Here is a 9,229-nt window from a genome sequence, read left to right on the forward strand (position 1 = left end):
TGAATTTGGTGAGACTTTAAGGGTTGGTAGGAGCTGGCCAGGTACAGGGGTGAGGGTGTGTCAGGCAGGGGTGAGGGCATGGAGGGGGATGCAGAGGCCTGCACCCTAGAATGTCCTTTCCCTCCCTGAGGTTTTGTTCTCCTGATCCCTGAGTACATCCCAGAACACGGTGGGGCCTTAGCAGGGGAGAGGTAGGGAAGCATGTGTTGTTCAACCGGGGACCTTGTTAGGCAAATCAGATTAGGGGCCAGGCTTTCAGTGGTGGGTGCGAGTGTGGGAGTGATGAGTGTGTAGGTGTGTGTGGGAGTGATGAGTGTGTAGGTGTGTGTGGGAAGAGTGATGTTTTGGCCCGCGGAAAATTTCAGATGCTTCCCTGTGTCCAGCTGGGGCTTTGGGAAAGGTGAGGGCTGGGCATCTGACTGGGATGGATGTCTCTGGCAGGCAGCAGGGCATGTGGATGGTTTGTGAAGCCGAAAAGGGCATGAGATTTCCTGTGGCAGTGCCCACTGCAAATGGAAGGGCATTTGGCCTCAGCCCAGACATATACAAGTTGGGCAGAGAAGGGAGTGGGTCCCCGGTACACACAGAGGAGCAGCTATGGAGGTACAGGAAAACCAAGGGTGTGGGGGCACATGATGCAGGAAGCTCAAATAAGATGAGAAAAGAGGTTTTAAGGACGATCAGGGCTGGGCACAGTGGTTCATGCCCATAATCCAAACACTTTGGGAGGCTGAGACGAGAGGATAGTTGGAGGCCAGGAGTTTGAGACCAGCCTGGGCAACATAGGGAGACCGCATTTCTATAAATAAATGCATTAGTACTTGGCATTTCAGGCGGGGAACAGCAAACACATGAAAGCTGTGAGGCAGGAAAGGGAAGTGATTAGTGCTCGTTCCTGGTTCCTTTATCAGACCTTAAAGAGATGCAGAGACATTTAAGGTACTCCTTGGCCGAGCTCCTTCAGGGAAGGCCTAAGTTCGCTTTTACTTCCCATCTATTACTTTTTTTTTTTTTTTTTGGAGACAGAGTCTCACTCTTTCGCCCAGGCTGGAGTGCATGCAGTGGCAGGATCTCAGCTCACTGTAACTTCCACCTCCCGGGTTCAAACGATTCTATTACCTCAGCCTTCCTAGTAGCTGGGACCACAGGTACAAGCCATCACTATCGGCTAAGTTTTTGTATTCTTAGTAGAGACGGGGTTTCATCTTGTTGACCAGGCTGGTTTCGAACTCCTGGCCTCAAGTGATCCACCTGCCTCAGCCCCACAAAGTGCTGAGATTACAGGCGCAAGTCACCGCGCCCGACCCTACTTCACTCCTAACGCCCACCATACGTGCTTCCAAATGTTTTCTGAATGACAAGGTGAACGAGTGAATGGGACTACGTGACTTCGGGCAGTAGGCAATCCTATTCCTTGGACCTCAGTTTCCCTTTTTGGAAAGCAAGCCTGTCTCTCGCTCTCTGCCCTAAAAGCCTGAGTTCTGGGCTTGAGAGGAGCGCGTCCTGAAGAGCAGACTCCAGGTGGACGTTGAGCTGGGTCTTCTAGGATGCCAGGATCCGGCCAGCTCTTGGGTCCGGTCCTCCCGCGGAACCCCGTACACGCAGTTCCAGCGCCGACCCACCCAACTTCCCTTTGTTCCCCCAAGCCACGCCCCTCCGCATAGCTCGTTCCCCATTGGCCGGGGAGCGGGGCTGCGGGAGGGGTGTGTGCGCCTGTGCGTTGTGTGTCCCGGCCGCAGCCCCGAGCCAGCTGCAGCTCCTTGATCGGAGCCGGATCCTGAGCGGGGAACACGGGCTGAAGCGGCGGCGGCGGCGCCGGCGGCCACGCCCCGGGGCTCCATTGTTGAGGCTACCCCGGCTCTGTAGGCTGCTCAGCTGCGCTCCAGTCGGCCCAGGCGCCAGGGCGAGGAGCGAACGCTGCGAGGCGGCGGCCTGAGGTGAGACGGCTCGAGGAGCGACGGGGTCCCTGCCCCAGGCATGGCGGCTACGAGCTGGGCCCCGCAGGTTCCGGGGTGGGGATCCGGGGTCCGTGCGTCTGGGCCTTGTCTAGGCCTCGGGTGGCACCGGGCGCTTCGCACCTGCTGCAATACCGCGTGGGCCCGCGCGGTGTCCTGGTCGCCCTGCGGGTGGGGGCCGGTCCCCACTGCTTCCCGGTTCCTCCTGTCTGCCGCGGAGGGAACTGCATGGACCTGGGCGCTGCCTTCTGTCCGGTCCCCCCGCGGCGTGGTGGGTCCCCGCGTGCGGCAGAGGGGGCCCTGCCAGGACTCACTCGTGGGGCGGGGACCGCGTCACCGTGAGTGGGAGACTCCGTCGCCCTCCCTGGCAGTGAGACTGCTTCGCCAGACTCACCGAGAGGACTGCGCCGACCCTCGTACTAGGGGGTCCGTGACTCTGGGTGGGGGCTTTTTTCCGGCCCCACATAACGGCTGAGTGTTTTGTCAACTATATAGGTGGCTGCGTGGACCCGCACGCGTGGGTCCTGGCCGTCCTGCTAGTGGGGCTGTGTGCCGCCCCGTGGCTCGTCTGGGTCGACCCCGCCAGAGACGCGTGTGTAGTGGGGGTCCGTGTGCGGGGGAAGTGGTTGGTGGGGGCGCACTGCCCCGGCCCCGTGATTTATCGTCTCACATCCCCGGCGGGAGGAAGCGAGAAGTGCGGGCCTACGGCTGTCGCGCAGCTGCTGCACCGACCTCTGCTGTGGCCGGCGGGTCCCGGGGGGCGAGGGGCTGTCACCGCGCATCCCACCGCCGCGCTTCCTGCTCTGGCCCCGGGCTGGGCTCTGATTGGAGGGAGAAGGGCCCTTCTGCCCGGCGCTTCTTGATTTCTTCCGTTAGTAATGGGAAGAAAAAGAAAATCTGAAAGGCAGATTGAACTTTGTAGCTCTCAGCGCCTGGAGAGTGGAAGAAACTCTCCCAAGAATTTGGCGGGCTGGAAAGTGCGTTTCAAGCAGGAGCATCCACACCCACGGAATGAGGCCAAGGCAGTTACAGTTAGAGGTCAGATTTGTGAGGGGAGAGCGACGGTGAGGTCCGTGGGTGGGGAGACTCTGACCTCAGCTTGATGGGAAGACCTGATGCTGCCCTCAGACGCTGTATTTCTCAACCACCAAAGAAAGTGGAATCACTCCTTAGTGAATGCTTTCATCAAACTTTTGAAACACCTGTAATGTCCCAGGAAGCAAAATCGAACTGGACTGTTTTCCCCTTTTAAGAGTGTTAAACGTCCCGGAGACAAACAGCAGAAGCCTCAAGGAGTCCAAATACTCAACCTGAAGTTCTTTCTGAACAACAGATTGTGTATAAGTGACAGGCATACGAGATAAAACTGTACTGATCACCGCAGCTGTGGTTCCTAGCCGTGTAGCGTGTCATGCAGACCCTTTTGCCTTCTCTGCCCTCCGCTGTCCCAGACCCCAAGGCTATCGCGCACCTCCAGTCATCAGCTCCTGCCGACCCATTGCTATGAACTCTGTTATGGTGGCTCCCTTCTCTCTGAACTTTTGCTTGTTCTCCTGAAGTCCTGGTCTTTAAGAGCTTATGGTCTGCAGGGACAGATTGGCTTTGGGCAGTACATAGTTAACTGTAGCACAGCTTGAAAAATGCTCTGATAGAGGTGGGCAGGCAGTTTGTACATGCGGGTAAGTGCGAGGTCCTTTTTCAATACCATGAAACCAAGTATTCATGCTGTTTTTAAATCTGCACTTCTTTGACTCTCCAGAGGGTTTTTAGATTAATTTTTTTCTGTTACTTCCTAGTGTTTGTTGCATAGTTCAGAGTACTTGATGAAAACTTACCAGGTCTGCCGGGCACGGTGGCTGACGCCTGTAATCCCAGGACTTTGGGAGGTCTAGGCAGGCAGATCGCTTGAGGTCAGAAGTTCGAGACCAACCAGGCCAACATGGTGAAACCCTGTCTCTACTAAAAATACAAAAATTAGTTGGGCATGGTGGTGGGTGCCTGAAATCGCAGCTACTCAGGAGACTGAGGCAGGAGAATAGCTTGAACCCAGGAGGCGGAGGTTGCAGCGGTGACCTGGGCAGCAGAAACCACACTAAACAGTCCTCATCAGGGAGCCTGGCCACAATCTTGGCTTCTCTTCTCCTTGGGTAGAGGGTGTGGGGAGCTTTCTACCCTGGAGGCTGAGCAGTGCAGCTTCTAACCAGGGTAGGCATTTGTCTGTCCCTGGGAATACAGACAGCATTCTCATAAGCAGCCCAAATACTCCTGAACAGCTTTTTGTAGGGTGGGGCGGGGCGGGGCAGAGGGTCATTTTGACTCATAGGTACCTTTTCCACTTTCACTGCTGATAACTGTGTTACAGATTAAAGTTTTGATTTTGATACTGAAGAGGGCTTAAGGGAGTGAGCTATTATGGCACATCTAAGTCTGCTAAAATAGAACCACGGGGTAGTGTAGGAAAATCTCTTCTAAATTATGGATCGTTTATGGTGAACGTTAGAAGCCATGTGTACCTAAGTTGAAAAATCAAAACATGTCTCGTATTTGGGTGACCCCGGTAAGTCTGGATGCCACTGCGCCTTGTGTGAACACAGGATGCTGAGGTGTAGGGATCAACAGGCTTTTTCTGGACATCTTTTGCTTCTCCCTTGGGGTAAAGAGGGGTGGCAGTAGGAGCGCACAGCTGTTGGGCCCCTAATATTTGTCAGCTGTTTTACATGTGGGATTCCATTTAATACAATCTTGAGGTAAAATTATGTTATTGAAGATGAAGATAGAGGCTTAGAGAATTTAAGAAAATTGTTCAAGTTCATGTCATTTGTTTTGTTTTGTTTTGTTTTGAGACAGAGTTTTGCTCTTCTTGCCCAGGCTGCAGTGCAAATGGCATGATCTCAGCTCACCACAACCTCTGCTTCCCAGGTTCAAGTGATTCTCCTGCCTCAGCCTCCCGAGTAGCTGGGATGACAGTCATGTGCCACTATGCCAGGCTGATTTTGTATTTTTGGTAGGGACGGGGTTTTTCCATGTTTGTTAGGCTGGTCTTGAACTTCCAAACTTGGGTGATCCGCTCAACTCGGCCTCCCCAAGTGCTGGGATTACAGGTGTGAGCCAGCACGCCTGGCCAAGGCCATGTAATTTCTTAAGTGGAAAGATGAAGTCGTTGATGAACTCAGAAGTTTGATTTCAAGGCCCTTGATCTTTCCATAACACGTGGTTCCTTCCCTGGTTAGTCGGAGTGGCTGAAGAACTCAAGCCGGGTGCGGTGGCTCAAGCCTGTAATCCCAGCACTTTGGGAGGCCGAGACGGGCAGATCACGAGGTCAGGAGATCGAGACCATCCTGGCTAACACGGTGAAACCCCGTCTCTACAAAAAAATACAAAAAACTAGCCGGACGAGATGGCGGACGCCTGTAGTCCCAGCTACTCGGGAGGCTGAGGCAGGAGAATGGTGTGAACTCGGGAGGCGGAGTTTGCAGTGAGCGGAGATCTGGCTGCTGCACTCCAGCCTGGGCGACAGAGCGAGACTCCGCCTCAAAAAAAAAAAAAAAAAAAAGAGCTCAAGGAAGCTGTGTTTTGTGGAAAGAAGACCTGAGGGGTGTATGGTCTTTCCAGGCTTGGAATCTGCCATTCTGGGTTTCTAAATTGTATAGCTTGGCCATATAGAGAGAAGCCCCTCGTTTAAGACTTATTCTTTGGGGGAAATAAAGGAAGGCCGCCCACATGAGACAGGCAGGGGCGACTTTCTCAGAGATGCTGTGGCAAGAGAGCCGGCACTGCCACTTGCGTGTTGCAGAGACTGACATGCAAGTGAGTGGCTGATGAGGAGTGGGGAAGCTTCAGGATGGAAAAAACGGCTCCCACTGGAGGCTCTTGTGGGGGCTGCAGGTGGCTGTGCAGAAGTGGGTTGCCCTATGTGATTGGTTAGGGACATATTTGGCTTTCTCTGAATTATCCTAACAGGAAACAGGAACCAAAATTAGGGTGGCGGTTTTGAGTCAAGTCCTGGCCTCGTGGGACAGAGTAGTGGTTTAGTTTCTGGGTTGTGGAGAGAGAGCTGTCTTGCTTCCTGTCTGATGTACTAGCCTGGCTGGCCTCCTGGCTGTTTACTGTAGATAGGGGTTTGGTTTCCTGGGTGGGCAGCTACAGGTTGTGGTCTGAGTTCTGTCTTTATACATATGATCAGGCATGGTCTGTCTGTATATTCAGTCCCTCATTTTTCTTGTCAGTAAAAATATCAAATGACAAATTGGAGACATTGGGAACTTTTTAGATGTCTGTGTCCCCCGGAGGAAGTTTTCACGTTCACATTTAATCAGAATGAATATAAACAATTGGGCCATTTATCTTGAAGATTTAAAAGGTAAATCTTCAACAATACTACCTCAGCGCCATTGCTTCTCTGTCCATCTTTAGGGAATGTGTTTTTATCCACCGCCGGCTCATCATCCACCAGTTTGTGGTTGATCCACTTCTCTATACGTCTTGTCTTGTGTGCATCTCATTGTTTGCTAGTGTTAGCTTTCCCCTTCGTCAGTGTAGTTTATTTGTGTAGCATCTGTTGTTAGGAAGTTATTTGTGGAATTTGTGAATGGAAGGGACCTGGAAGGTCTGCTAGGTCAGCCCAGATAAATGGAAATACAGGGAACTGTTCCAGCTTTTTTGCTGGCAAAACCAGGAATAGAAAGCAGTGTTCTTTGTGCTACAATGTCATTGGAAGACAGCTCAGTGTGGGCCTAAAATGCAGAGTAACTAACTTTCGTTTATCTCTGCTTCTGACTCTTGTTATCAGACATTTTAAATTGACCTTAATGTGTTAGCAGAAATATGAAAAGTCCGGACTTGTTTACATATAAGGTACTTTGTTGCCTACTCATTTGGTTGTTTTTTTCAACAGGATTGAAAAGACATTGTTATAAACTGAATGTTTATGTCTCCCCCAGATTCTTGTACTGGAGCCCTAACTGCCAGTGTGATGGTATTCGGGGATAGGACCTTTGGGAAGTGATTAGGGTTAGATGAAGTCATGAGTGTGGGCCCTGGTCTGACAGGATTAGTGCCCTTAGAAGAAGAGAAACCAGGCCGGGTGTGGTGGCTCACATCTGCAATCCCAGCACTTTGGGAGGCTGAGGTGGGCAGATCACGAGGTCAGGAAATTGAGACCGTGCTGAAACCCTGTTTCTACTAAAAATACAAAAATTAGTTGTGTGTGGTGGCACGTGCCTGTAATCCCAGCTACTCGGGAGGCTGAGGCAGAAGAGTTGCTTGAACCAGGGAGTCGGAGGTTGCAGTGAGCTGAGATTGTGCCCCTGCACTCCAGCCTGGTGACAGAGTGAGACTGTGTCTCAAAAAAAAAGAGAGAAAGCAGAGAGCTCCCACTGCCCTGGTGTGAGGAAACAAGAGAAAGGTGGCTGTCTGCAAGCCAGGAAGAGGTCCCTGTCCCGGAACTGAGTTGGCCGACACCTTGATCTTGGACTTCCAGCCTCCAGAGCTGTGAGAAATAAACTAATGTTTAAACCACACAGCCTATGGTGTTTATTATGGTATTTGCCTATGGTATTATGGCCATCTGATTTGACTGATACAGAGATGGTTCCAGAATACTGTAGCCTGTATCTAAGTTGGTGATGCCATGAAAATAAATGTGGTAGTTCATTCCTTTATATAAAGATAGCACTGTGAACGCAGGGCCTTTGCTCATGTCTTAGTTGAGTCTTGTCTTCTTATAATAGCTTCCTAATTTCTCTTTTCCCTCTCTAATTTATATTATATATCTGGATTAAATCATATATGATATGATTTTATACTTTACGTCTGCACAAACTTTTAGTGATTTTATTTCATTTTATTTTATTTTTGAGACGTGCTCTTGTCCTGTTGCTCAGGCTGGAATGCAGGCGTGCCATCACAGCTCACTGTAACCCTAAATTCCTGGGCTCAAGTGATCCTCCCGCCTCAGCCTCCTGAGTAGCTGGGACTGCAGGTGTGCTATCCTGCCTAGCTAATTTTTAAATATTTTGTAAGGACAGAGTCTTGCTGTGTTTAGTGGTTTCAAACTCCTGACCTCAAGCAGTCCTCTCACTTCAGCCTCTCAAAGCACTGGATTACAGGCAGAAGCCACCACACCTAGCCCAGTGATTTTTCATTGTTAAGATGAAGGACGGGTTCCCTGGCTTGGCATTCAAGGCTCAGGATCCAGGCGTGATATGCAAGTTTGGGTTTAATTGTTTCCATTCCCGCCATCAGCCTTGCACTCCAGCTTGTTGCCTAAGCCCTGTTCTGAAGCCCAGCCTGAGAGCTGCACTTAGAATTTATACCTTATCTCTTCATCGCCTTCGCCTATGTTCTTATCTCCATCTGGGACATCGTGTCCACACTTCTGCCTCTTTAAATCTTCTCCATCCTTCAAGACTTGAAATACTCACTTCCTTTACACGATCCCCGCTCTGACATCCAAGCTAGAGTTAATCTTTTTCCTTTGAACCCTGATAGTGCTTAATGTTTTTCATCCTTTAATTATGCAACAGTCCTGTGTTAGATATTATTATTTCCCCAGTTTTTCATAGTTACTTTGAAAATATTTGCTGTAGTCATATATTCTGAATATGTAATATGAGCGACATTCAAAAGGTCCTGGAGAATGAAAGGCAGTCCTACTCCAGTCACTGCCCTGTGACCACTGCTGCCAGTTTTGTTTGTTTGTTTTTCCAAGATGGAGTCTTGCTCTGTCACCAGGCTGGCGTGATCTCAGCTCACTGCAACCTCCGCCTTCCGGGTTCAAGTGATTCTCCTGCCTCAACCTCCTGAGTAGCTGGGGCTACAGGCGTGCGCCACCACGCCCAGATAATTTTTGTATTTTTAGTAGAGACAGGGTTTCACCATGTTGGCCAAGATGTTCTGGATATCTTGGCCTCGTGATCCACCTGCCTCAGCCTCTCAAAGTGCTGAGATTACACGTGTGAGCGACTGCACCCAGCCTATGTATCTTCTTTTTAAAAACACAGATGTTGGCATAAGATAAACACTGTTCTCCACCAGTTCCCCACTGGTAAGTATTTAGGTTGTTCCCAACCGTTTGGATTAATCAATGCTGAGTTGTACGTAATTCTTGCATATTTGCATGAATATGTTCATAGGATGCATTGCTAGAAATGGAATTGTGGGATCCAGGGTTCTACACATTTTAAATGTTGATGGGTGTTGCTCGATTCCCTTCCGTTAGGGCCATACTGTTATCTCACTGTCAATGTGTAAGGGCGCCTATTTCTATTTCCTTG

The 9,229-nt window shown here is 50.6% G+C and overlaps 1 pseudogene; it reads right to left on the reverse strand.

The window, feature by feature from the left end:
* Positions 1-1,542: 1,542 nt before the first annotated feature.
* On the reverse strand, positions 1,543-2,421 carry LOC113222511 (annotated as a pseudogene).
* Between the last annotated feature and the right edge of the window lie 6,808 nt (positions 2,422-9,229).

This window comes from Piliocolobus tephrosceles, unplaced genomic scaffold (assembly GCF_002776525.5).
Source record: "Piliocolobus tephrosceles isolate RC106 unplaced genomic scaffold, ASM277652v3 unscaffolded_31580, whole genome shotgun sequence".
Taxonomy (NCBI): domain Eukaryota; kingdom Metazoa; phylum Chordata; class Mammalia; order Primates; family Cercopithecidae; genus Piliocolobus; species Piliocolobus tephrosceles.